Below are 26,800 nucleotides of genomic sequence, written 5' to 3'. Positions count from 1 at the left end.
ACCCGGCTCTGAGTCCCGAGCATTGGAGTCGCAACCTGTGGCGGGCCAGCAGATGCATGGCGACAACCTGCAGAAGACGCCCGCTCCACATGTGAAGTCGGCAAACCTGGAGGCTCTGCTGAACGCCCCGCGCCTCCTCCACTCCGCGGCTTCTGCCCCCCTCCTCCCGAGTAAGGAAGCCACCCTGTCTGGCGTTACGGTGACACGACGCTCTGGCTCCGCGAGGCCGCAACGCCTGAGTACGGACCGCGCTATGAAAGCGCTCTTAGCGGACGACGGCAAGCGTCACCTGTCCGGTACAGAGAGCTGTGTATCTTCTTCGAAAGCATCAGCGCCTCATAAGAAGGTGCGGAAGGCACAAGACGGCTTCGAGATGGACTTCTCGGACGCCGAGTCGTAACCACCATGGCGCTGCCTCTCAGGCTCAACGGCCGCACCCTCCTCCTCCTCTTCGCAGGTTTGGCGGTGGCTTCGACGCGGCTCAGTCGGCGCCGACCAGCGGCCACCGCTTCTCGCTCCCGGCTAATAGTCGCCTCGGCTGCGTCGCTGCGGCCTGCGGAGGTTGACCTGCGTGCGTTCCATGCAGTGTGTGTGTGTGTGTGTGTGTGTGACTGTAGTTTTGTTTGCTCAGAGGCGCGCCACACGGACCATGTCGATGCCCGGGCCCGAAGCAATCAACACTCAACTCCCCGAGCGCCTCCTTATTGCCGATTAGCGGACACGTTTACAGTCTTTGCCCGACGAACTTTTCCGCGAGTCTGTTATGTTCGCATCCGTTTCTTTGTTTCTGTGATATGTATAGTAGTCTTTGTTCCTCCTCCTTTTTATGATGGCTCTTTTTCCGTTTTGCTTCCTTTAACGTGCAAGGGTTTCGTCACTCTGACAAGCAAAGGAAGGTGCTTCATCTTGCGCGTTCGCATCGAGTAGATGTTTTGGTTTTGCAGGAGTGCAACTTCCGCACCCCCACCGATGTCCTTTCCTTTCGTTCTCGTTTCAATGTCGAGGCCTTTGTTTTGTTAACGGACTCACGGTGTTGTGGCATAGGCGGGATCTTTCTTTTACCACCATACAGGGCTCATTGCACTTATGGCATAGATGGGCGCGTGATTCTCGTTGACCTTTTTCTGGATGGCCGCAAGACTCGTTTTGTCAACGTGTACGTGCCAGTCACGCGTAGTCTGACAAACTAGTTCTTTCGATCCATCATGACATACTTTCTCGACGACGTGCCCCACTTTCTGCTCGGGGATTTCAATTGTGTTTTACACACAATGCGCGACATCAGGGAGCCTGGTCAGGGCGCCTACAATTGCCACGCGAAAGAACACGGAAAACTAGGGCGATCATTACGCTTAGAGGACACGTGGGTCACTCTTCACAGAGACCATTTCGAGGCAACACAAGTCTGGGGCCAGAGCGCGAGCCGAATAGATCGAGTTTACATCCCCTCCGCCATGGCACCTGACTTGCTACAGTGCGAGGTATTTTTTGCCTTTCCCACCAGACCTTAAACTAACTGATCACTTCCCGGTCACGGTTACTCTGCGAGCAGCCCTGTGCCGTGCAAACAGCCCCCTGATGAGACGCATCGATGCAGCGGTACAACGCGATGAACAGTGTTTCACTGATATACGCCGAGAGTTGTGCTTATCTGTGGCAACAGTTAGTGACATAACACCTGTTACCTGGGACGCGCTGAAAACACGCTGGCGCGATGTTCTTGTGAGTGCGGGGAAGGCGCGCCGTGTCCGCATGACGACCATGCTGAATGACGTTCTGCGCCGTATATGCGCATCGTACGGGGCGGCGAAACGCTTACGTTCGCGATGCGCTAATATCTCGAAACGCTGCGCGAGCGTTATCACCGCATCCTCGAAGACAGTTCTCGCGCATCACTCAGCGGGACCATCAAACGTGCCGCTTGAGGATGCCGCGGACCTCGGACACGCTCGAGCCGTTGGCCAGAGCAGTAACAGGCGAACGCGCGTGGAGAGCATCACATTTGCGGACGGTACGACGTCTTCGAAACCCGCGGACATCCGCAAATCGTTTAGCTAGCATTTCTCGGCCCTCTTTTCGTCGCAAGGCCTCGACCAGGAAGAGCATTTTAAAGAAGCTGTCGGCTCCTTCTGTGCGCCGCTTCCTCAACTTCCAGAAGACGTCTCACTCTTCGTGCGTGACAATGATAGCTTCCTTGTTTTTGTTTTTTTCTGAACATCTTTTAAGAAAACGCAGCTGTATCAAGAGCGCAGCTCCACCCGAAGAAAAGTACTGCTCTCCGCTTTGGTCAGTTCAGGGGCCCTTAAGCCGCGGCCGTACCGTCTGTGGCCGCAGTGCGTGTGCTTGGCGTGCTGTTTGAGCCAAGCGGAGTCTCCCCCAGGACATGCGACGTAGTTCTCTCGCGAGCCACGCACGCCCTTTCTGACGCAGCGAGTTTGAACCTCGCGCACGATGCTAAAGTTAGCGTCGTCAAGACACGAGCGTGCGCTTTCACCTTTCTAGTGGCGCGTATCGCGACAATCCCGCGCCGGGTGGTGAACAGACTCGCGTCCCTTATAGGAACTTTTGTTTATGATGGCCGGACAGCGCTAGTCGCCCGTCACATCCTACACCTTCCGAGGAGCAGGGGAGGCCTTGGCCTTCCGTGCATCCCGACAGTGGCTCGAGTGCTCGCGTTAAGGCTGGTAGAGAGGCCATTAGCTGACGAATCTTACCCTGGTCGCTCGCTAATCCTGTACTGGATGAACACGGCGCGTCGTGTGCTTACACCCGAAAAATACCTCGGTCCACACGCGGAAAGACCTCTGCCTTTTTACCGCGAGGTTGCCGAGATAAAGTCGACTCTATATGCAGACCTGTGAGATGTTAATGTAGCCGACCTACCAGCCATACGCTCCAGCCAATTATTAGCCGTTTGCAGGGTTTCAGCTGATGAGCAACGAGAGACCGATGTACGCAAATGGCGAGCGTGGGCAGCTTGTTGGCTGCTAATGAAGTGCCAGATTTTGACTGACTTAGGCGCTGGGGCGTCCTCCTCACGAGACAGCGCCTTGCCAGATGGGGTGTTGTACCCAATGAACACTGCGCCAACTGCGGTGCTCCCGAGAGTCTCACGCATGTTTTTTCGAATGTGTAGTTGCGAGAACAATGTGGCGGCTCACATATAGGATGTTTAACGTCCGCATGAACCCCGGCGTAAGGCGCCGACGCACCCCTTTTAAACACCTTGTGTTCTGTGTGGTTCCGTTTGCGTTGTGGCATCGCAGGTGCCTCGCTGAGCAATGCACCTAGCCTTGCAGAGGCTGCGCCTCGTCATCTGGAAGTATCTGTCTGGACTGTTAGAAACTGATGGCGAGACGCGGTTTCTGCGGGGCGCTGGCACACACGCTTCTATGTTGTACGAGGCAGCAGACATGATATGCCTGTCGTCCTTTTTAAGAAACCTCCTCGTTTATACTGTTTTCTCCTCTCAGGGGAATCGGGTTATTTTTAGTTTATTATGCATATGTAACCTATACTGTTTTGTATAGTGCTTTGTTTTGTGAGTAATGTGTGTTTTTCTATGTATGTATGTACCCAATAAATTCTCTTTTTGTGTAGAATTTATTATGTGCATAAACATGTATGAACATGGGAATTGGAGTGTCCTGGCTGTTTTGCGGGACACACGCAAAAAGTCATGCTTCCGATGCTGTATGGGATAAGAACAATGTTCTACACAAATTTAAATGAAGAACGGACTACACCGGGGAGGAAGAATTCCTCTGACGATTTTTTAGACGATTTATCCTTGTTGTGAACGGCATAATGACCGCAGCTATTCTTACGTACGTGGAAGGAAGGGAAGTATTTTTTAAGGTGTGATGGTCTGAATCCATAGAGTAATAAGGCTACGCAAGTGTTATTGTTGCAAAGTTCCTGTATGAGATATATACTCAGTGTGTCTCGTGAGCAAAAGTGATATACAACACTTAGCCGGTGACGGAGCTCGGGAAAACGGCATAATAAGACCATATAGGGGTAGAGACAGCGAGCGTGACATATGCATGTGGATAAAATGGGGCACCGGCACTATTGTCTCGATGCTAAGTAGCTGTTGTTAGATGAAGCCGCAATGCACTTTTCCCGAGCTCCGCCACCGGTTGAGTGTACATGACTGAGTGCTTGTCAGAGCAATAAGCGTCCGAGAGAAATGTACCTGAGTTTTGTTGATTAGTAAGAAAAATAAAATTATTTTTGAAAGACCCTGATCCGATATCTATTACACGTGGAATACGGCAAGGATGCCCACTCTTATCTATTTTCTTCGTGCTTTGTATGGAGCCTTTATTGTAGCAGATCCAAAACTTTAAATTTATACGTGGTTTCCCTCTTCCAGATCAGAGTGAGGTTGGAGTTTCAGCATATCCTGGTGACATTTCTCTATTCATAAGGAACGTTGATAGTAATAGGGCATTTTGGCTGTAGCTGCCAAAACGCAGCTGCCGGCTGTAGGGTTCGAACCTGGGTACTCTGGTGAAGTTTACTCATGATTTCTCACTATTTCACTATTTTCACACTTTCACTAACACCACAGTGAAATGTTGATACATTACCACCACAAACGCCCTGAATCCAGATACGACCTGGGAAGTATTTTGGAGGAACACATTGTTTAAAAAGCCGCTTGGTTGTTGCTGCGACTGTAGGAAGGTGGAAAAGAAAATGCACAGGCCTGCCAACCGCCTCTGGTTGAGTTATGACGTACCGCTGCATCATATGAACAGAGGAGAAAACGGTAGTCAGCCGTCTTACCAGCAAGTGCTTTTCTGACCAGCTAGCGTTCGCGTTTGTCTCTAACTCGTTGGCGTTTACACTCAGGTGCGGCGCAAGAACGCAAACGAGAAAAACGATGAGCACTAAAGCTAGCCGCAAGCATTTAGCCGATGTTCGTGCCTATTTCTTTTTTCCTCGCCGCGCGGCTAAGAAGTGCACCGTGAGATCACGGGTGCGCATGGTACGCGCTCTTTGGCCGTCGGTGAGACATACGATGCGGCTACGACGACAGCTGCGCTTTCAAAGATTATTTACAAGTTGCGCCACCTTAGTCTAGAACTCAGTAGACCTCGTTCCCCTCGTTCCTAGAGGGCATCGCGACTAAGACGTTCTCTCAACAAGCTCCCCAAGGGACAACAATGGCCAAATACTTTGTGGGCTCGACATGTTGAGACGTAAAGGTGCGCTCCATACTGAACGTAACATGTTTAGCTCTGGACTTTATTTAAATTGCTTATGTTCGCTCGCATGGTGTACCAGCAACGGAGATCAACAACACATTAGTCGTCTATACCAGTTTTATGAATCAGCTGAAAACAAAACAAATAACAATAATAGGCTATGCCTTTCGGAGTATAATTACTTCTTTCTGCGTTTGCTGTTTGCTTTACGGCTCTTCTATGTGTATGTATGCGTCAGAGATCACGTCTGTCCAGCGCGTTGCATTCACAGGCAGATCAATTGCCAGGTGCCAACCAGACTCGCATAGTTAGTTTTGTCACACGCCGTCGAGCTTCAAGATACAACGTTTAACCTTGGAAAAATTGGTTGGGAGGAAAGGTAGACGGCGTTAAGATGCCTGTGCCCATTGCCACCCCAACCTCTCCATGAGAGAAGAGGGACGGAAGGCGTAAAAAAAAAACAAGAGGGAAAGGGGCACACCAGGAGGGAAGCTCTCAATTAATATCATTCCCTTGGGCTAATACGATCCCTTTGGGTTTTTATGCTGGCTACACTACGTGACAACGCCACGCGCTGATAATAACACCATTACTTACTAGAAAGAATTGCTTCAAGTTTTGATTTTTTTTCTAGAAGTATTAATAAATGGAACAATCTAACTAACAACATTGTAACCCAATGCTCAGTGCTATTATTTCAATCTCATTTGTGTTTATGTGGCGTTTGATCTTTTTGTATTTATTTTTTCAGTTACAGTTGTGTTTTTGTGTTGCGTCGCATTTCAGCTGATGCTTGTGTGTGCACGTAGTGAGTACGTCATGCGTCTTCCGTTATGTACCGCTGCATTTTGTATACTTCGTTTTTTTTTATTTTTTCTGTATCCACCCTGCCAAGGTCTTGGAAACAAGGCCACAGTATAAATTATTAATAATTTAATTATATATTATTTAATTAACGGGATAAAACATTGCTCTGCACATGGGCAGCTTTTCAATTTTCCGCCACTGACGAAGATACATCAACAAATTGAAGGTATACATAACTTTCTCAAATATTTTATGCCACATGGATACGCTGATTAAGATGCCAGTGACAATTACTCGCTTATTGCAATATGATCTCTGACAGTTTCTTTTTTTTTTTCGCTACCAGGCTTAGGCCAGCCAGCGTATAAGCCAGCCAGGAACCTTGAGGAGTCGCGATGCGATCACACGGCGTATAAATTATTGCTTCTTCGTATGTGCCTCTCGGCCTCCATTATTTGTTGATCGCATTTCCGGTCAGCGAGTTTTATCTGCGCTTCATCGTGGGCTTCGTCAAAGCACCAAATTTCAGCCCTAGGAGAACGGAGCACAATAATGGCGCCAAAAAATCCGGTGACCTGGAGTCTCAAACAAAACTGTTGCCTAGGCTCCGAACGTTCCCCGTAAAAGACGTACATATATACCTTTATGTGTATATTGTGCGTATTAGACAAGTCATGAATGAATGAGACCAAATGCAAATGAGACAAACCAAAGCCAAACCACTTTCAACTATCCTAAGGAGGCTAAGATACGTGGTATACAAGGCTAATAAAATCAGGCTAATAAAATCAAAGCCAAACCCTTTTCAACTATCCTAAGGGGCTAAGATAATCGCTAATAAAATCAGGAAAACTTTAGACGGCAATAAAACAAAAGATGAAGCAGGTTTTCGGAAAGGGTGCACTCTACTATTCTTCATATCCATGCCATCAACCAGGTAATTGAATTCTCAGGATATACAACCAGCCCTCATACATAGCATTCGCTGATTACGAAAAAGCATTTGACTCAGTCGAAACCTCGGCGGTCATGCAGGCATTGCGAAATCAGGCTGTAGACGAGCCGTATATGAAAGTACTGAAAGATATTTAAAGTGACTGCACAGCGACCATAGTTCTGCATAAGGTGACAAATTTTCTATAAACAAAGGTGCTAGGCAAGGAGACACGATCTCCCCAGAACTATTCACTGCTTGCATAGAGGAAGTAGTCAAAGATTTGAAACGCGAGCAGTTAGGGAGAGGGGTAGATGGAGAATTCCTCAGCAATCTGTGATTTGCTGATGACATTGCCTTACTAAGTAACTCGGGAGATAAATTGCAAAGAATGATTGATGACCTAGACAGGAAAAGTAATAAGGTAGACTTTAAAATCAAAATGTAGAAGACTAAGGTAATGTTCAAAAGTCTCGAGGAGGAACAGCAGTTTACGTTAGGTAGCGAAGCACTGGAAGTAGTAAAGCGATATGTCCACATAGGACAGGTAGCAACCGCAGATACGGACCATGAATGGGAAATAACAAGAAGAGTAAGACTGGTATGGAGCAAATTTGGCAAGCACTCGCAGATTATGACTGCTGAAACCATCACCTCACCCTGACCTGGGAGAGGGAAACCACGTATAGATCTGTAGTTTTGGATCTGCTGCAATAAAGGCTCTTTGCAAAGCACGTAGAGAATAGATGAGAGTGGGCATCCTTGCCGTATTCCACGTGTAACAACTATCGGATCACTGACCGTTTAAAAGATTTTTATTTTTCATAATAATCTACAATCCTCAGGCACATTTCTCTGGGACACATATTAGTCTGACAAGCACTCAGTCATGTATAGTCGTGAACAAAAGTGGTATACGAGACTCAGCCAGTGACGGAGCTCGGGGAAAACGGCATAATAATGCCATATAGCGGTAGAGACAGCGGCCGTGACATGTGCACCTTTATAAAATGCGCCACCGCCACTTTTGTCTCGATCCCGATAGCTGTTGTTAGATCAAGTCGCAATGCAGTTTTCCCGAGCTCCGCCACCGGTTGAGTGTTGTATACCACTTTTGTTCACGACATAGACTGAATATATATTTAATACAGGAACTTTGCAACATTAACACTTGCGTAGCCTTATTACTCTATGGAATCAGACCATCATAACATTAAACGTACGTCCCTCCCTTCCAAGTACGTAAGGATAGGCGCGGTCACTATGCCGTTCACAACAAGGATAAATGTTGTAGAAAATCGTCGGAGGAATACTTCCTGCCACTGGCGTTGTCAGTTCTTCATGTAAATTTGTGTAGAACATTGTAATTATCCCATACAGCTTCGGAAGCATGACTTTTTGCGTGGGTTCCGCAAAACAGCCAGGACCCTCCACTTCCTAAGTACATACATGCCTATGCACATCCGCTGGGGTTGTACAGCGCACTGACTTCTACTTGAGCCTCAATCAAAACGCATCCGCCAGCGGTCGCGTATGACACCGGATGCTGCGGACAGTAATCGGGCGTCTTACATGGACTTCAAGGACAACCTCCTGGCCGCGGCAACCTTGGCTTTGTCCAGCGCTTTCGCATATAATTGATAGCGTATCATCAAATGATGAGCCGTTTCAAAGCTGTGCGCACGCGAGCCGAGGAAAGTTACGGACACAAACCTTGAAGACTCTTTCCTCACTTCAAGTTACAGTGCTTAACACCACGCTAACCCATCTATAGTGTCGAAGACACAATCCCACAGAACGCATTTTGCTATACTAAGATAAATTGGATTGTTTATAGCGCAGCACATGCGCTTGTCAATCACGGACAAGTTAAATTTTGCGAGTGAAGTAATTTCTAAAAGAGGCACAGGGCTTTTAGGCTAAGCTGACACAAACAAGGTGTGGCAGCCACGCAGTCAGAGCAAGCCCTTGTAGCAACAAACTAAAGCGAAATCCCTCCAAGGTGTGCAAAGCAGCGCAATGGCCTTGAAACCACGAGGAGCGGCTGCGCGTGCGCGTGGCGTGAGAAAGCGCGTGCGCTCGCTTCTCTTGCGTCGATGGCGTGATCGCCAGACCACGTGACTAGCCGTATATATAGCGCTGCAAATGCTCTCGCTTTTCAGAACAGTGATAGCTCTCGGCCCTCCGTGGCCGTTTTCGGCGGAGGCTGCTTTGCCACCGGCGTTTTGGTATTTATTATGCGTGCCGTCACGGCACCCGCCAACGTTTCGCTGGCGGCTGTTGCGAGGAGCTTCTTTCTCTTTGTTTCTTTTTATTTCTCTCATTACTCCTCTGTCCGCGCGAGGTGGTCGCTCAACTAGAGCTACCTGGCAGACCCGTGCATTTTCTTTTCTCGGTTGAAGGCAAAATTTGCGGCGCCACATGACCTAGGTATTTGCAGTGCGAAGAGCAAAGCTTATACTCTAATCACTACGTGTTTGATTTATGCGACTCATCCGCAGTGGAGTAAGTGCACAAGCATTCCAAGGGAGCCGCGCTGCAGCGGTGGTAGGGGCTATATATGCAGCCATGCGGGAAAACTTATTTGCTTTGATTATAGTCGTCACTCCTAGCAGGAATTCGGTACGGGTCCGCGATTCTTAAGGAGCATGCACTCTTGTTCACTTATCTGACAGCCTATTACTTACGTGATCTGCAAGTTTTGTCACGGCATTGTGGCGGTAGCGCGAGGCATCCCTTTTTATTTTTATTTTTTTAGCCATCTTCGGAAGGACGCTCGCGTTTCTGTGTTTAAAATAGCCAGATTTCTCAAATGCAGCATCGCGCTGGAGATCAGCGCGTCACTTCACTTGTTGCATTCAAGCATTCATTGCGTAGACCGTACCGAGAACAGCGACGAGCTGTGTAACGAGCACCGTTGATAAGCCTGAGGGATCTGGCAGGGTAATGTGGCGGTGCGTGCCGTCGTGAAAAGGGTGGGCGAACCAGACATAGCGCAGGTATTTGTAGCAGCGTGGTGCAAAGATAATGGAATGATTAGCGGGCGAAACGAATTCTGGTTAAACCTGATGCTTAATCCTCTGTCGCTTCTCTAGAAAAGACCAAATTGTAAAATTTAAATACTGAAATAGACAAAAATGCTGCCCTGAGATTTCGCACACTCGATTACAGGGGAGTGTGCTTAATACGCGGTGTTTTATGAAAAAAAAAAAAATGTAACTTTTTACGGTGCTGAACCGAATGAGGAGGAGGAGGAGAAATACATTTAATTACACGAAAAGAGTATACATGAAGATGGATTTGATCAACCCTTGAGGGGCTGATCCTTTCTGTCCCTGGGACACCATAGGTGGGAAAAAAAAAACAGAAAATAGTAAACTGGCCTCTAAGGGCTGGGCGTGAACGCACAAAGCATGAATACTGCTGGCGCGTCTCCCCCAACCACGTAGGAGGATTGTAAGGAGTGAATGAGGCGTTCAAATTCGAGAGACACGTGGTAGTGTTTTTGTGAACTATACTTTTAAAAAAAATTTATTTTTCATATTATTCTACAAAACTAAAGTACATTGTTTTTTACACTTACTGGTCTGACAAGCCCTCAGTCATGTACATACACTGAAAATTTATCTCATACAGGTTCTTTGCAACAATATCACTTGTGTAGCCTTCTTACTCTATGTATTGGGACGAATCCTGACAATTCATAAGACAGCTTTTAAAAAGCTGCTAGGTCATCTATAGCGCCAAAGACGTGATCTCTCAGAAAAGAGTTTGCCATACTAATAAAAACTGGATAGTTTATATCGCAGCACATGCCATTTCAAATATGGACCATTTGTGGGTGCGGTTATTTCTAAAAGAGGCACAGGGCTTCTAGGCTAACCCATCGCGATATCCTGTATTGGTAGCGAATATTCCGTACCAATTCGATATATCCCGCGTCCATTTCATGTCTAAATAAAATGGTTTATAGGAAAGGCGCAGTACCTGTCAGGCTACTCAGCGGACAGCTGAACCGAGCCGTCAGAGAAGCGAAGTAGTTTGGAGAGAACGCAGAAAGAGAAAATGAGGTGCCGCATTGGAGGGCCACGGAGTAATTTCGACCACTCGGGGATTTTAGTGCTGCCGCACAACTGGCCGCATTATCGCAAATGTAGGGCGTCATAGCACCCGCCAACGCTTCGGTGGTGGACGACGGCTGATCCCTCTTCTTTTTCTTTTTTCTCTATTTTCTCTTCGGTCCGCACGAGGCAGCGGAGGAGGAGGAGGAAGAACATTTATTTGCGCCGAATATGGCGCGGCAGCCACCTCTGGGTTCGCACGGAGGCGTCCGGGGAGGCAGTCTGTCGTACCACGGCCGGAAGACACCCGGCCCCGTCTAGGAGAAGAGGTCTTCAACCTCAGCCGCCAGGCGGACGGCGAATCACTGTTTTTTCTTCGGAGCTTCTTAGCGTGGTCTCCCATTCGTCACTAGCTTTAATCGCGTTGCGCCCTAGGGCTCGAACGCATCTCCATATTATGTGATCTAATGTTGCCATATGGCCGCAAAATTTGCAAATTGCGGTTTCTGCACCATCCCTCTTCCGCCCTCTGGCAGCCGTCCAACTCCTCCACAGCGGCCAAACAAATTTCGAGCTTGGAGTCGTCTCCAGTCGTATGATTCCTTTTTACTCAGGGATCTATCCGGTGGCGGATATATCCTCCGGTCTTTCTCCAGGTTGTCGCTAACATCCCTAAACGTACCAATACATTATTTGCTTTTAAACGTTCTTGTGGAGACGTCCGCAGCACCCCTAGGTAGCGAGGAGCGGGCGAACGTGAGTTCAGCGTCGTTGCCGGCGAGACGGGCGTGTGCTGGGGTCCAGATTATGGTCACGCTTTCGGCGAGAGACGACTCGTTCAGAATTTTTGCAGCACGATTGCTGACTCTACCCTTGCTAAAATTCCTAACCGCCGCTTTGCTATCGCTGATGACGTGTTTCACGCCTGGTCGTGCAATGGCAATGGCTATTGCAATCTCCTCCGCCTCTACCTGCCGTAGATCTCGGATTCTTTCGATTCCTATGGCGATGACGGTGTCCAATAGGGTGACCGAGGTTACGTCGCCTTCTTTCCCGATCGATACATCGGTGTAGGCGACAGATCCCGGCGGGAATTTGTCCAATTAGTTAGCGAGGTGCTTAGCTCTGCTTTTCCTCCTCCCCTCGTCGTGTACAGAATGTATGTTCTTCGGTATGGGCGAGACTTATAGATGCTTTCTGATTTCTCAATCTATACTTTCTCTGACACTTTCGCCTTCCCCGGGCGCTAGTAGGTTTACCCAGTCGAGGATTTCTCTACCCGCCGGTGCTCCTGCGAGTCGCTCTGTCTGGGACAGCCTAACCTCCGCAGCTAGCTAGCTCTTTCCACTCATTATGCAACCAAATTTTCTCTGGAATGTCGTTAAAAGTAATTATGGGGAGTCCTAGAGCGAACTTCGTGCATCTCCTAATTATGGTATTTAATTCGCGTTCTTCGGTCTTGTTGATATTTAGGGATGGAGTCGCGTAGCAGATTCTGCTCGTGACAAAAGCTTGTACGAGTCTGAGTCTACTAGCCTCGGTGAGACCACTCCTTCTGTTGGACGTCTTCGTAAATAATCTGACTACGAGCTCCGCCTGATCTTTTAATTTCTTAATCAGGCTTTTTTTACTACCCCTGCGGTTGATAATCATACCTAATATTCTAATTTTATCGACTTTCGGGACTTCGTTCCCGTTTACTTTAATTTTGATATCTGTAGTTATCTTCCCATTACTGCTGGTCATTACCAGGAGCTCCGAATTTTCTGGCGAACAGCATAGACTTACGTCCTCCGCGTGTTTGCTGATTATATCTGCTGCCTCTTGGAGCCTGGATGTGATGTACGAGTCGTTCCCTTCGCACATCCAGACGGTCACATCGTCCGCGTAGATGCTTTCCAACTCTCTTTGCAACTTTGATGCTAAGTACCATTTTTAACCATGTACGTTTTCAATTTTGGTAATTTGTCATCCCACATGTCAATGTAAACGTGTAATAAAACTTTTGCTGAGAAACAGTTTTTTTAAGACAAAGACAATGATGAGAAAACCTTTGCGCCTTGTGCGCCATTGGTTTGGTAGTTAATGCTTTTCTTTTCGACTATGCAATTGCGGCGGCAATAAAGAAAAAAATTGCCGACGATTACGTTACTTCCTAATGCGATATTTAGGAGGAGCTCATTAGTTGTTTCAACTTTCCGATAGATTGATGTATGCCTTTCCGTGTTGGGGTGCGGCTGCTGCGTTTCGACTGAGGTGAAACCAAGAGGCGTCCGCGAGGTGTGTCATGTCACTGCAAGTTCCCCAGGTGGTCGAAATTACTCCGTAGCCCTCCGCTACGGCTCCTCGTTCTCTCTTTCCACTTTCTCTTTCACATTCCTTCCTTGCTCTACGGCTCGGTTCAGATGTCCACAGAAACCTTGTGACAGATACTGCGTCTTTCCTTTCATGTGAACCAATTATTTTTATTATTATTATTATTATTATTATTGTAAAAGAAGGCAAGGTCGAGACGGCGAGGTCGTGACGGCAAGGACAGCGAAGCCTTGTCTAGCGTTTTAATCTGATCACGAACCCAGGCGCGCGCCGGAGCCGGCGCCGCGCGACGATGATGATGGTATGTACAAATGAAAGAAGAAGATCATGGCATGTAAAAATGAAAGAAGGTCCACAGAAGGCTCACACAATCTGCCCGGGGGGTTGGAAGCGGCCAGACTGGCCGCTTTTAACTAACCGATGTACCGCGGCGCACAAACGGTTTCAAGCGAGAAACATGAACAATTTCAGTTCCACGGTGGCGTCGATCGGCTGGGTGATCAACAGGCGTGACTTTGTAGTTAACTGGAGAAGTTTGGCTGATGATCTCGTAGGGAACAAGGTAGCGGTGGTGGAATTTGTCACCAAGGCCAGGGGTGCGCAGTGGTGTATAAAGCAGTACTTCGTCACCGGGACGATAAGAGACCACGCGATGCGTAGAATCGTAGCGACTCTTCCGGTCTTCCTGGCACGCTGCTGTGTTCAGGCGGGCAAGATGACGTCATCTGGCCACACGAGATAAGAACTGGGTAGGTACTGATGTGGAGTAGTCGGGCGTAGAGAAGAAGGAAGCGTCGAGAATTGTAGTGGGAGGACCGCCATAAACGAGGAAAAATGGAGAATAACCGGTAGTCCGCTGTACTGCTGTGTTATAGGCGAAAGTGACGAATGGTAGAATAGTGTCACAATTTCGATGATCCGGTGTGATGTACATGGAGATCATATCCGATAAGGTGCGGTGAAATCGCTCAGTCAGCCCGTTAGTCTGGGGATGGTAGCTTGAGGTTGTCTTATGAAGGGTGGATGACGCGTAAAAAACTTCGGCAACGATTGTCGATAAGAAGGCCGTCCCGCAGTCACTTAGGAGCAGCCGAGGAGCGCCATGACGCAATACAATTGATCGCAAAAAGAAATTTGCTACTTCTTGAGCGGAACCGGTCGGTACAGGTGCTGTCTCAGCGTAGCGTGTAAGGTGGTCGACAGCTGTTATAAATTAATGGTTACCCCCCTCGGAGAGAGGTAGGGGACCATATAAGTCGATGCCGACTACGTCGAATGGCGTGGCGGGACAGGGAACAGGTTGTAGAAGGCCAGCGGGCGAAGAAGTCGGCCGTTTGCGAGGTTGGCACAGAGGGCAGGATGCGACGTATTTGGCAACGCTGGAAGATAGGCCAGGCCAAAAGAATCGTTTTTTCATGTGGTGGTAGGTTTTGTCAACACCAAGGTGACCTGCAGTAGCGTCATCGCGGAGAGCCGCCAGTATACGTGGGCGAAGCACACGCGGCACGACTGGGATCCAGCGAGTTCCATCAGGGCAATACACGAAGCGGAATAGGATGCCATCTTCGAGCTTGAAATTGCGGAGTTGTCGGCGAAGCCGAGCATTGGGTGGGTCCGAAGCGCCAATAAGGCGGTCGATGATTTCACGGCAGTAGGCATCGGCTAATTGCTGTGAGCGGAGAGCGTGTTTGTTCTCAGAGTCGTCAAGTGAAACTTGTAATATACGTCGGGGAAAGAGATGGTCGGCTGTGGTCATAGGTGGAAATGCATTGGGAAGAAAAACAGCAAGCCGATTCCGAAAGTGGATAGCGAGAAAGAGCGTCGGCGTCTTGGTGTTGGCGACCCGATTTATAAGTGACGTCGAAATTGTATTCTTGCAGGCGTAGAATCCAACGGCCAAGTCGGCCTGTCAAATTTTTGAGCGAAGACAACCACCAAAGGGCATGATGATTGGTCACAACTGGGAAGTGCCGACCGTATAGGTAGGGGCGAAACTTTTGGACAGCCCATACGACGGCAAGGCACTCCTGCTCGGTAATGGTGTAGTTTTTCTCAGATGGAGTGATAGTCCGACTGGCGAAGGCAATCACTTTCTCACGCGAAGTTGCATCGCGCTGCAGAAGTACAGCGCCAAGACCGAGACCACTGGCATCAGTGTGCAGGATAGTTGGAGCGCTGTTACCGAAGTGGCGAAGAACAGGGTCTGATGTGAGGGCGTGCTTCAGGTTATTAAAAGCAGCTTCGCACTGTTCTGTCCACACGAAAGGGCTGCGTGCTTTAAGTAGTTCATGAAGTGGAGCAGCAATACTTGCAAAATGTGTACTGTGATAGTCAGCACTTCAGCCATCGACATGCAACTGTGCGTTGTGCGACGAAGACAAAGAAGTACGCTAGGCTCACCGTTGCAAGGTCCTGTCCTCACAGCTCTCCATCTGAGCGTCAATAAACGCCCTATTACAATTGGCGGAGGTGCCGGAAACGATCCCACCCAAACTGGAACTGCGAAGCCGTAAACTACCCTCTACGACCGCCATGCAAGACGAGTCCACTTCGACGCTGCCGGCCGTTCCACCCACGATCATGTGTGCTGGCGTCGTGCGCCAGCGTGACCCTTGCCTGTTCAGCGGCACGGCCGATCAAGATGTCGACGACTGGCTGTCATCCTATGAAAGAGTAAGCAGCTACAACAAGTGGGATGACTCATACAAGCTCAGTAACGTCATATTCTATCTGACGGACGTGGCGAACCTGTGGTTTCGCAACCATGAGGCTGACCTGTCATCTTGGTCGACATTTAAAAAGAATTTCGCGGAAGTGTTCGGCCGCCCGGCAGAGCGTAAGCTTCGTGCCGAACAACGTTTACACGATCGTGTTCAGCGCGCTGATGAGACCTTTACCAGCTACATAGAAGACGTCGTTGATCTCTGCAAACGAGTCGACCCGGCCATGCCGGAAGCAAACAAAATCCGCTACATCCTCGAGGGCATTTCTGAGGACGCCTTCCAGATGCTGGTAGCGAAAGATCCCACCAGCGTTAGTGAACTCGTGAAGCTTTGCCAGAGCTACGACGAGCTCCGCAAGCGGCGCGCTTCTAGGCGCCGCTCCAGTGTGTGCGACGAAGGCGTATCCGCATTAGCCCTGGGTGGTTCGCCAACTTCTGAAGGGAGCCCGCTGAATCAAAAGATCAAAGATTTTATTCGTGAACAGGTCGCACGTCAAATCTCACTCCTTCCCCATTTTCAAGACTCGGGCCGCCTCGTTCCTGAACTGGCTCCATCTTTGGCCCCTGCTATACGCCGTGTCGTGCAAGAACACGTCGCTGATGTCTTGCCGTCCAACCCCGTGGTGCCGCCTGTGACGGCACCTCTCACGTATGCCCAAGTAACGGCTAGGCCACCACCTTCGCCCACGTCTGGCTCCTATGTGCAGGTCCCTGCCTACCGTTCACCGCCGCATGCTGAGCCTTCGTTTCAAGCCCCACCCTCAAGGTTTCGCCCACATCCTATGAAACCTTGGCGTACTATGGACAACCTTCCGATTTGCTATGCCTGCGGTCGGCCGGGCCATGTTGCGCGCCTTTGTCGCCAGCGCCTCCAACCTTCACAGCCTGACATTCGACTTTACCCGTACGATACCGACTCACGCTCGCAAATGATTCCGCCCGGTTCTCAATTTGTCCCACAAGATCGCCAAACCTATACCACTCGTCGATCACATTCTCCTCGGCGCCGATCGCTTTCTCCAATGCTGCGACGTTCTACCAGCACCGTTGAGGGAAACTAACAGTCGCAGTTCCGGGGGCAAGAACTGCGCTTGTTTCGAATTCCTCAAGTCCTCCATGTCGTCCCGCTAATGTTATCAAAGTTTCTGTAGAAGGCGCCACAGTTCTCGCTCTCGTCGATACCGGTGCAGCCGTCTCCGTCATCAGTGAAGCGCTCTGCCGTCGAATTCGCAAAGTGACCACTCCGATTTCCGACTTTTCGCTCCGCACCGCCTCATCACAGCACATTCACCCCTCCGCATCTTGCACAGCCCGTGTGCTCATTCAAGACGTCTTGTACCCCATCGAGTTTATTGTTCTGCCAAACTGCTCGCATGATATCATCCTCGGATACGATTTTCTATCGACTCATCAAGCCGTTATTGACTGTGCTCGTGCGCAAATTGCCTTCGCCCCCCTCTGTGATGCCCCCTTCTGTGATACCCCTCCCCGCACTGCAAAACTTCTCGTCGCCCATGACACCGACATTCCTCCGTTCTCTGCTGCCCTCGTACCACTGTCTTGTGAGTGGGTAACTCCTTTGACTGCGATTTTTACACCTTCCGAAGCCACCTCCCGTCATCCCTGCCTCCTTTTTCCGTTCGCAGTTCTCGAAGTTCAAGACGGCAAGAGTGCACTTTACGCCTCGAATCCATTTTCTTGCCCAGCAGTCCTGCTCCGTGGCGAATGCATTGGACGTCTTGAAGAGCTTGATCCCAGTCATATCACCACTCTTGCTGACTCAACCCCCTCCTTCGACGTTAGTCTGTGCTCTTGCGATGTTGCGCCCGCTTCGACGCCCTCCGACGTTTTCCAACATGCTATTGATGCTGATCTTCCACTTGCGCAACGTGATCAACTTGTCGCCCTCTTGCAGACCTTCGCTTCTTCATTCGACTTTCCTCAAATTGACTTGGGCCGCACGTCTGTCGTAGAGCACACCATCGACACCGGTAAAACTGCACCTTTGCGCCAGCGCCCCTATCGCGTGTCGGCTTCGGAGCGCCAAGTAATTGCTGATCATGTGGACGACATGCTCCGTCGTGGTGTCATTCGGCCAGCCCACAGTCCCTGGGCGTCTCCAGTTGTGTTGGTACCTAAGAAAGATGGCTCCTTCCGGTTTTGTGTCGGCTACCGCCGGCTCAACAAGATCACGCGCAAGGACGTCTATCCTCTGCCACGCATTGATGACGCACTAGACTGCTTGCAGGGCGCCGAGTTTTTCTCCTCGTTGGATTTACGATCTGGCTACTGGCAGGCGCCAATGGCTGACGCTGACCGCTCTAAAACTGCCTTCATCACACCAGATGGATTATATGAATTCAACGTCTTGCCCTTTGGGCTTTGCAACGCCCCGGCCACATTTGAACGCCTCATGGACACTGTGCTTCGTGGATTCAAGTGGCGAACCTGTCTTTGCTATCTCGATGATATCGTAGTCTTTTCTACCGATTTTCAATCCCACCTGCTCCGACTGAAGGACGTTCTCACTTGTCTCGCTACCGCCGGCCTCCAACTGAATCTGAAGAAGTGCCGCTTTGCTGCTCGCCGACTAACAATTCTAGGTCATGTCGTTTCTAAGGATGGCATTCTTCCCGATCCCACCAAACTTCGTGCAGTTGCCGAATTCCCACGCCCAAAATCACTGAAGCAGCTACGAAGTTTCATTGGCCTGTGCTCCTACTTTCGCCGCTTCATCTTAAATTTCGCCTCTATTATTGCTCCTCTCATCCAGCTCCTCTCCGGCAGCTCCGACCTCTGCGCATGGACACCTGCTTGTATGACGCCTTCAACACTTTACGCCGTCTTTTAGTTTCGCCTCCCATCCTCCGCCACTTCGACCCGAATGCGCCAACTGAGATTCACACTGACGCTAGCGGTATTGGGATAGGCGCCGTTCTCACCCAACGCAAACCTGGTATCCGAGACTATGTGGTGGCGTACGCAAGCCGCACCTTGACCAAGGCAGAGTCCAATTATTCTGTTACGGAAAGAGAATGCTTGGCCATTATTTGGGCCATCGGCAAATTCCGTCCGTATGTCTATGGCCGACCATTTTATGTGGTCACTGATCATCACGCTCTCTGCTGGCTGGCGTCCCTCAAGGACCCGTCCGGCCGCCTTGCTCGCTGGGCTCTTCGCCTCCAAGAGTATGACATTCGTGTCATATATCGCTCAGGCCTCAAGCATACTGACGCGGACGCTCTTTCGCGCTCACCGCTGCCTCCCTCTTCGTTGCCTGATGAGATCTGCGCCTACGATTTGTCTTCGCTTGCCACTATTGACATGGCCACGGAACAGCGGCGCGACCCGTGGATATCTCCACTTCTGTACTTTCTTTCAAGTCACTCTCCAGGTCGTCTGTCTCGGGCGCTTGCCCGCCAAGCTCACCATTTTTCAATTTGTGACGGGCTGCTCTATCGCCGCAATTATCTTCACGACGGAAGGAAGTGGCTTTTAGTTATCCCCCGTCATCTCCGCGCCGAAATTTGTGCTGCTTTTCATACTGATCCCCAGTGCGCCCACGGCGGAGTGTTGAAAACCTACACGCGCTTGCGTCTACGCTTCTTCTGGCGTGGAATGTACCGCTTTGTCCGCCATTTTGTCCGCTCCTGCCAGTCTTGCCAACGCCGAAAAACTCCTCTCAAGTCCCCTGCTTCGTTGCAGCCGTTGCCCTGTCCTGCCCGTCCGTTTGATCGTGTCGGCATAGATCTATACGGTCCCCTTCCTACAACTTCAGCTGGCAACCGCTGGATAATCGTGGCAGTGGATCATCTAACCCGCTACACTGAGACATCATCATTGCCCTCTGCTTCCGCACGCGACGTGGCTGCCTTTATTCTGAAAAACCTGGTTCTTCGCCATGGTGCCCCTCGCGAACTGCTCAGTGACCGCGGACGCGTTTTCTTATCAGACGCTCTTGAGGCTCTCCTGAAAGAATGCCGCATCATACACCGCACCGCTACCTCGTACCACCCTCAGACGAATGGACTGACCGAACGTTTTAACCGCACTCTCGGTGACATGCTGGCTATGTACGTGAACACCGACCATTCCAATTGGGACCAATTTCTACCGTTTGTTACTTACGCATATAACACCGCGACACAGGCCACTACTGGATTCTCTCCATTCTTTCTCCTTTACGGGCGCGAGCCACCCTGTACTATGGACACACTTTTTCCCTACCGCCCTGACGTTTCCGAATCTTCCCCGCTATCCGATGCCGTCACGTACGCAGAAGAATGCCGTCAGCTCGTCCGCTCTCTCACAACAGAAAATCAGTGGCAACAAAAATACCTCCGTGATACCGGCGAAGCTTCGTCATATCTCCCGGACACACTGGTGTGGCTCTGGGTGCCCTCCACAACCCCTGGCCTTTCAAATAAGCTTCTTGCGCGCTACCACGGGCCATATAGGGTCCTCCAGCAAACATCTGCAGTCAACTACGTAGTTGAGCCCATCACGCCCTCTGCGGACTTGCGTCGCCGTGGTCGTGAAACAGTTCACGTGAACCGATTGAAGCCATTCTATGACCCCGCTGTGCTTTCCGCGCCATAAGTCGCCAGGATGGCTCCTTTTTTTTACCCGGGGGGAAAATGTACTGTGATAGTCAGCACTTCAGCCATCGACATGCACCTGTGCGCTGTGCGACGAAGACAAAGAAGTACGCTGGGCTCGCCGTTGCAAGGTCCTGTCCTCACAGCTCTCCATCTGAGCGTCAATAAACGCCCTATTACAAATGCATTATAAAACGCCGGGAATAAGACGCCAGGCCGAGAAAACTGCGCAATTCTGTAGTCCGTTGTGGACGAGCAAAGTTCAAGACCGCGATGATTTTTTCAGGGTCTGGACGAATGCCGTAATGGCTGACTAGATGTCCCAATATTTTAATTTCCTTCTGTGCAAAGTGGCACCTCTTGGTGTTGAGCTGAAGGCCCGCTGAAGCGAGACACGCGAGGACCTCAATCAGGCGCGTGAGATGGTCGTTAAATGTTGACGAAAAGATGACAATGTCATCCAAGTAACATAAACAGCTTCTCCATTTTAGGCCACGAAGCACAGTATCAATCATTCTTTCAAATGTCGCTGGTGCGTTACAAAGTCCGAAAAGTCTAACATTAAATTCGTAAAGGCCATCGGGAGTTGCGAAAGCGGGTTTTTCTTTATCGTCCTCGTGCATAGGTATTTGCCAATAACCTGAGCGGAGGTCCAAAGTCGAGAAATGTTCGGCGCCTTGGACAGAGTAAAGGGCGTCATCAATTCTTGGCATTGGGTATACATCTTTGCGGGTAATTTTGTTGAGTGCGCGGTAATCAACACAAAAGAGTACCGAGCCGTCCTTTTTTTTAACTAACACTACTGGGGAGGACCATGGGCTCGTCGAGGGACGAATAATATTACGATGGAGCATGTCATTTACATTTTCTTCATTTACTTTTCGTTCAGAGAGGGAAACTCGATAAGGCCGTCGGCGAACGATAGAGTTACCTTCAGTAATGATGCGATGGTGCGCCACACTTGTCCGTCCCAGTAGTGGGGAAGTGGCATCAAAAATGGCTTGGTGGTGTCGAAGTAATGTCAGAAGTTCTTGGCGTTGGTTTGGCGTGAGGTTGGGATTAATAGTCTTTGTGAGAACAGAAAGAGAGACGTCTGGCGAAACACGACGCTGAGGCAGAGGGGCGGTGAGCACCATCAATGACAAAGGTTGAACATCCACCATGCATGGGAGAGAAGTTCCTTTTGGGAGCACGAGGGATTCACGTGAAGTGTTAGTGGCCCTCTCCCAAGATTATCTGCTCACTCATGCGCACACGCGCTGCTCGCGCAAACACAACACAAATAGGAAAACGCGCGCGCGGTTTAAAACACCTAAAGAGGCTGCGGAGCCCCACAACGTCTAATCTAAGACCGGAATAATTAAGTTACCGTGTCATTCATAACCAATAGCACTGTTACTAGGAGTCTCCTACAGGTGTCCCCATTCCACCCATGACTTTTCTAATGAGCAAAATAACAACCTAATCGAACCCACAGCAAGCTACCCCAAGTGCCTCTATCCTCCTTTTCGGGGATTTTAACTTCCCAAACATAGAATGGCGTAATCTTCCACCTGCATCAATAGTAGGTTCCGCAAAAGGCAACTTTATTGAAGTACATTTCAACGGTAATTTATCACAATTGCTTTCAGAACCAACGCGCACCTTATCGCAATCTAAAATCATTCTTGACTTTATTTTGGCTAGTAAACCCGATGCCGTCTCATTCATTACTTACCTTCAGAGAATTATAGACCAAAATGTCATTCCAGCCGCCTTCTTTTTTCTTGTAATACCAAATATGACCTTGAAGAAGACTGTAACACTTTAAGAAAATAGTCATTAAGGGGCGATAAATCAAGAACTTAAGACCTACTTTCCTGCATAACAAGCTACATATGACATTCAATCGACACATGATAACTGGGCAATCTTTAAAAATAAATAAATGATTCACCTGATAAACATATACCAACCGTCAACATTCGTACAAGTAACCAAAAACCATGCTTTACTGATTCTTTAAAAAAAATTCGAAAAATAAGCGCCTCTATTGGGAAGATAGCGGCAACACAATTTGATAGCAAAACTATATGTTAGGTAGCTCAAGATGAATATTTGACTGTCATTCGCAGCATAAAACGTCCTTTTTATAATACTACACTTCCAATTTTGTTGCGTACTAACCCAAAATTGTTTTGGCAAGTAATACACTCTAACCCAAAATACGCACTTACCCTCACCAATGACACACCCGTTGAATGTGCTGGCACATTTAATTCCGCATTTTCCTCAGTATTCTCGAATGAAATCAAAAGGCCCTTTCTTTTTCTTTTTTCTTTTTGCAATATGAAAGGTGTCATACTAAGCATCGCAGTTTATGAAGACGGAATTTCATCCATAACTCTGAAGACTTCACTATCATCATCGTGTGGCATGAAGGTATGAACTAAAAAATTCCAAGAAACACAAGACACCCGGCTGCTTATTGCCTGTCATTACTGTTCTCAGTCACTTTCTTCACTACCTTTCCGGATGATTGGTAAGTGGCATAGGTCATTCAAATCTACAAGAAAGACAACAGAAGCTCTTCATTAAATTATCGAACTATCTCGCTAACAAGCGTGTCATGCAGAATCATAATACACGTCGTCTACTGTCAAATTATTTTTTCTTAGATAGTAACAACTATTTTCACCCGTCACAGCATAGGTTTCGCATAGCTTTCTCCTGTGAAACCCAATTAACTATTTTCTTCATGACTTGCGTCTTAACCTGGTCATCGATGTGCGAATCGGTGCAATCTATTTTGGATTTAGAGAAAGCATTTGATAAAGTGCCTAACTACCGCTTACAACTAAAAGTTCAACTACTAAACCTGGATCCTAATGTTCTGATGTGGATACGGGAATTTTTGTATATTCTTACGCAAATGGTTTCGGTCAACAATAGTTTGTCTAGCCCCCTCCCAGTAACTTCCGGTATGCTGCAAGTATCTGCTCTTGGCTTCCTGTTATTTTCATATATTTTAATGATTCACTTTAATGTGTCTCCTCTAATATACGCATATTTGCGGACGACTGTGTCACCGCACTATCTATAACGCATCGCACCAATCTGCTCTCTAGAACTTGTTTAAGAACGATTCAGAATGGTGCAATATTACACTAATGACCGTAATCACCAGCAAATTCACTTGCCTGTCCTTCTCGCACCATCGCGCTCCCTATTTCTTTCCTTACGCAAGTGTTAACCCCCCGCTTCAACAGGTACATTCTTGTAAATGCTTACGTGTAACCCTATTCATGATTTGTCTTGGGACGCACATGTTGTCGTAATCGTTGTTGTCGTCGTGTCTGCGTTGGCATAATTTGCTCACAGAATAAAACTCCGGTGAAACTTCACAAACTGATTTAATGGCTACATGGAAGAAACATTACAGAAATTCCAACTGACAAACGTTTCGTTCGGCGTCTTTTAAGCTACTCCTTTCATGACGGTTGGCCGTGTTCCTCTCTACAGGCCTTCCTTGCTTTCCTTTTTCTTTAGGGGGGCCCCCGCTTGCGTGGGCCCTTAGAACCTGGCAGTGGCGGCACTCGTTCGGCGGTGTCGGTAGCAGAGGAATCCTCCTTGCGTCTCCGGTGCTGGCCCGCAGCCGCCTCGTAGGCTAGAAATTCAGGGCAGGCGGGCGTCCGCGTCTGGTTAGGCCGCCAGCGCGTACACATGCCCAGGCCTGAAACCTTCTATCCGTGGCATGGACGCGATTCAGCCCATCGCTGTTCCCTTTGGACTTCCAGGAACCTCTTCTGCCGACACGTGGTGCAGGCCCGCCGAGTTTGGTGAGAATTATGGCCCCGGTTGTGTCTTCGACAGCGCCAGTGGATCGGGAGGGACGCTTTGAGGGGCGACGAGCCGCTGGTCGACTTGCTGGCAGTGGCAAGGAGCAGCCGTGCCACTGCCATACGTCAGTAACATTATATCATACGTCAGTAACGTCAGGACATACGTCAGTAACATTATATCAACATCTAACAAAAACTCAGAGAATTTGTGGAATGCACCGCCGTGTTCAAAACTACTGGCTTATAATTCATTTGTTAGGCCAAAAATTTAAAATGCATGCGACACATCTGGAGCCCAATCAAGCATATCTCGTCAAAAAGAATTGGTTAAAGATTGCGCTGTTACATTGATTCATGCATCATACTCATAGAAAATCAGGTTTTGATCCCTAAAAACAGAATCCGGTGTATCGACACTTTTATGTCGACATCGCATTTCCAGCATTTTATTGTGTCACGTTTTTTTTTTGTCATCACTTAATCAAGCCCCATTAATCACAGCAGCAGCACGCATATCTTAACGAACCAGTCATCCACTTCACATTGCGAACCCACACGCCGGACGACCGCCTTTACTGCTTCGTTTTTCATTCGAACCACCATAGACTGGAACGGCCTCCTCCACGAAATTGCTACAAGAAATCCACGAAAATGACCATCTTCGTTTTCGCAACTTTTATCTGACCATTGTTCCCAGTAACTAATTACCATGATCACTAGTGTTTGTATAAGAACCTACGCCTTATGTAATGCCTCTATGTTTTAATTAAGGTAATAAACGGAACTGAAGTCAGGTGAAAATAGCAGGAGAGTTCTGCTTCTTTGTTTTAAGCATGAAAATGTATAACACCTGCTAAGAACTTATTCGAAGTCATAAAAATGCTACAACAATAATGCTCCCTGTGTTTTTACGGTCTCCTTGGAATGAGCTCGCACTGAAGTGATTGTTATTATTGGTACTTGTAAAATCTCGCTTCCACTTGGGAAATTGGACTTCCTGAAAAATACCAACAAACCCTAAATCCGCAATGATAGGTCGATATAACTGACGTAAAAATACAGAGTGCGCCACTTTCCGTATATCTGCGTCTATTTACCAAGATCGGGATTATTTGGCCACTGTTCGAGGCATTTGAGTCATCTGCTTTTTTCGTTTTTATTTTTGTTTCATAATTCACGTGCCGGGCTTTGCTAAGTACATATTGCTGCTTAGGAGGAGGAGAGCCGTGGACTGTTTTCTTTTAAAGCCAAAGCTCTCCTTCACGACCAAAGTGGCAAAAGCTGTGCTATCTCGGAAGCCTGATCTTTATTTAACCTTCTGAGCATAGCATAGGAACAACGTATCTTAAACCAAGGTTAGTGTTGTGCACACATATTTGAGGAGAGAAATGGGGGGGGGGGGGGGGGGCACGTGCAGCATACACCTAAATCTAGAAAAGGCCATCGAAATCATGCAGTCCGAGAGGGCGAATAAGCCACCGCAGAAGCCGAAAGGAAATCGGTTGGCGCCAGTAAGCAAAGTGACCAACAACCGTCCTCGCTCCTGTCCATTCCGTCGTTGAGTGAACACCTATAACGCGCGTTTATGGTCGGCGCGGGCAATCACTCCGACTGCAACCTCTTTGCTCGAGGACGGAGAATGCTGCGAAGGAAAGAGAAGGGAGTTGTTTTGAAGTTGATTACCCCAGTTTCTCGGCCGGTTTTCAGTCGTACACCCTTCTTTTCTGTCTCTACCGCCACATTTGGTGATGCGCGTCGTAGAATAATAGGGTCGCTAGAAACTATGAAAAAAAAAACTTAGTCCTGAGCTTGATGTACCTACTACGCTGCCGCATTCTACTGGAGAACAAAGTTTCTGCGCAGTGGCAACAAAGGCGTCACATGCGCATCGCCGTCTTCCGGATCTTTGAGGGTGTCTCCTAAGCAGAGGTGGACAACCTCTTGAGGTTTCGGCCTCATGAGATTGACCTGAACCTCAAAATGACCTAAACCTCACGGAATGAGGTGAGGTTGAGGTGAGGTCGAGGTGAGGTCGGTGACAGCTAGAAATTTTTTGTGTGAGGTCACCAAATTGAACCTCAAACTCACGCGTGAGTTTCAGGTTGAGTGAGGTCGTCATTGTGTGACGTCGAAATAGTGAGGTCCAGGCTTTTCGCTGTTGCCGCGGCTGTCTTCGAAGAGCGCCCCTTTTGACGCGGAGCTCGAGCATACTGCCGCGGTGTGCCCGCCGACTCTCGGTGTTTGGTTACCCCCCAATCGGACGACCGAATGCCGCAGCCCCTGCCCAGCTTTCGGCATTCCACCGTAATGTCCGAAGCCCGAGTA

This window comes from Amblyomma maculatum, chromosome 10, assembly GCF_055883805.1.
Source record: "Amblyomma maculatum isolate TAMU_Amacu chromosome 10, ASM5588380v1, whole genome shotgun sequence".
Taxonomy (NCBI): Eukaryota; Metazoa; Arthropoda; class Arachnida; order Ixodida; family Ixodidae; genus Amblyomma; species Amblyomma maculatum.
Note: the sequence above shows the minus strand (reverse complement) of the source record.